This window comes from Pinus tabuliformis, chromosome 3_1 (genome assembly GCF_031772625.1).
Source record: "Pinus tabuliformis cultivar Carrire ecotype Pingquan chromosome 3_1, CPIR1, whole genome shotgun sequence".
Classification (NCBI taxonomy): Eukaryota; Viridiplantae; Streptophyta; class Pinopsida; order Pinales; family Pinaceae; genus Pinus; species Pinus tabuliformis.
In genome coordinates this window covers 5,587,635-5,590,640 of record NC_142301.1, presented here as the reverse complement: position 1 = coordinate 5,590,640, position 3,006 = coordinate 5,587,635, and the positions used below count along the sequence as shown (strand labels likewise).

Sequence of the window (3,006 nt, the reverse complement as noted above, 5' to 3'; positions counted from 1 at the left end):
ATGGTAGTTCAATGAGGGCATGGGTCCAGGGAAAAGTGTGTATTTTAGTTTACACATAATCCTCATTCACTGCCCAAGTTGTAAAACATTGACATCTCACTTCTCTCTGTGCAGAAACTCTAAGCTACCCAGCTGGTAGGTAATTCTAAAAGTATGCACTACAAAATTCTTTGGCATTAAACATTCATACACATTTCACATTCTAACATACAAAACATATGACCATAACTTTCAAAAATGGTTAAAGGGCAATCCCAGGAAATAAGAGGAAACAGGGAATAACAGAGAAAACGGGGTAACAAAACAACCCAAACAAACACATACCATCAGAGATCCAGCACTAATATGGAATCCGTAGTTGATTGAAAACTTTCTCCTCAGATGTCTCTTCATTTCTACATTCTGCATTCAGTAATTGGAATGATTAATCTAAAGCATACACAGTTTCCATCATCACCGGAGCATTGAATCATGACGCATCTTCCAAAAATACAATAATACCCGAAGAAGCTTATTCCATCTAATACGTCTAACAACCCGACTAAGCACTCACTTGCTGGAATCGTCGCTCAAACGCAGCATCTTTCTCCACATACTTCCGGTACTCTTCCAGAGTAGTTGCTCCAATGCACCTAAGTTGGCCCCGAGCAAGCATCGGTTTAAATAAATTGGCAGCATCCATTGATCCCTCAGTACGCCCTGGAAACAAAACAAAATTCAATTCGACACGATTACTTCACAACCAAAGCTTAAAACCAATCACTTAAAAGGACCTTTAATCAATCAAGGCTAATAACATATATAATATTTGCTAGATCAAAAAATTGAATCGTAGGTAACCAAGATAGGTTTCTCTTACCAGCACCCAGAACCAAATGTATTTCGTCAATAAAGAGAATAAGTTTTCCTTGAGCTTCTTCTACCTCTTTCAATACAGATTTAAGTCACTCTTCGAATTCGCCTCTGTATTTGGCACCGGCCACTATAGCTCCCATATCCAAGGCTATCAATCTCACTTCTAGCAAATTGCAGTTTAAAACCATTTGAAAAACAAAATGAATTAGCGGCTCTACCAAGCTTGAATTCTGAAGATAATCCCGGCCAACACACTGTACCAGTGCGGACCCACAAAAATACCCAAATATAGGGAAGGCAACCTACAAACTAAAATTTGCAAACAATATATATTTGTGTGCTTGCAAAAGAGCTTACCTTGGTACATCCCCTTGAACAATTCTTTGTGGCAGCCCTTCCACCACAACAGTCTTTCCAACACCAGGCTCTCCAATGAGCACAGGATTGTTCTTGGTCCTCCGAGACAAAATTATAACTACTCTCTGAATTTCTTCATCTCTACCAATGACAGGATCAAGCTTCCCAGCATCTTCAACCAAATCGCGGCCATATGTTTTCAAGGCCTGAAAATTAGTATCACCAGACGCAGTATCTACCTTTTTTCCCTCTCCTCTGAGCTTCTCCACTTCAGATTTCACTCTCTCTATCCTCACACCTGCCTCTGTAAAGCAATCTGAAACCTGGGAGTTTTTTAGCACTCCAAGAATAAGATGATCTACTGCCAAATGAGTGTCCCCCTTGCTCTTTTGTAAATACCGAGCACGGTTGATGCAGTATCTTATTTCAATGTTAGGAGGAATACTGTCGGGGGCAGGATCTTGGGATGGGAGTTTCTTCAGGGCCTGGGATGGGAGTTTCTTCAGGGCCTGTCGAAGGACTCTCTGTACTGCTTCCACAGTTTCCTCTCCAGCTGTAGCAGCAGATGAAATCGCTTGATGGAGAATACCCCCTTCATCCTCGGTAAGAGCTATGGCCAAATGTACAGGAGTGTACTTGGCGTGACCAGATTCTGTAGCGATCTCTCGAGCCGCGGCTAGAGCCTCATTTGTTTTGTGTGTAAATTTCTCGGGATTCATTTTATATTGCGCTCTGTGAAATCGGTTTTGTGCGGTATTATGGAGATCCTTTTCTCTTCCTTGCACCTACAGCATCATCAGCCAGAAATTGATCAGCATTACAAACAGGTTGTGATATCCCCATCCTAGAGTGGGATGCCTAGAGACGCGGCCTGCTCAACGAGATTTGAAGCAGCAAAAAAAACTGTGCGGAAAAAATATAAGAAACTAACTTAAATTATATCCAACGGTCTGGAACGTTTCAATCGTCTAACATCGGATCGAATGGCTCAAACAAGTACACAGTGGTAATTGGGGGAGTTGATTTCAAAGGGGAACGCCTTACGGCGTAATAAACAAGTACACGGTGGTAATTGGGGGAGTTGATTTCAAAGGGGAACGCCTTACGGTGTAATAAATAAAAAATCATGGTTAGCTTCGCTGGATGTTACTGTTTCAAGATGTGGCCAATTTCCAATAGCCCCAAAAAACAACCTGAATCAACCATAATATTGTAGGGACCTTACAACAAAGGATATGAATAACCAATTTTCCTCTTTAAAACAATAATATTATATTTATTGAAGATAAATACAAAGGATATGAATAACCAATTTGCATTACTTTTATTGTTTTGTATACACCAATTAGCATGGCTCTAGAGTCTAGACTCAACACTTACATGGCAATTCCAAAAGTAATGTGCGCTGAGATGGAGAATGATGCGAAGAATGATAAAAACTCCTTATGCATGTTCATGCTTGTATCCACAATACAACAACTCAAATAAATTTTTACACATTACATGCGGTGCTTGAAAATATTTCATCATCCATGTTGTAGCCTACCTAAAGCTCAATCTCGAAACTGAATAAGTTATCATCAAACTTCCCTCTCATGTTTCAAAAAAGAAATCATAGCATAAGCACAATGTGAATATCAATCAACCTCTTTTACATTTCTCTCACCTCGGGTCATTCCATGAGAACAAATGATGTGGCACCAATTCTTAGATAATTCCCGGACTGGAATTAGACCATTGATCACGCTCAACTAGTTGAGAATCATAATTTTATGACTACCACTACGGATGATT

The 3,006-nt window shown here is 40.0% G+C and overlaps 1 pseudogene; it reads right to left on the bottom strand.

The window, feature by feature from the left end:
* Nucleotides 1–541: 541 nt before the first annotated feature.
* Nucleotides 542–1,931, bottom strand: LOC149185494 (chaperone protein ClpB1 pseudogene; annotated as a pseudogene).
* Nucleotides 1,932–3,006: the final 1,075 nt, after the last annotated feature.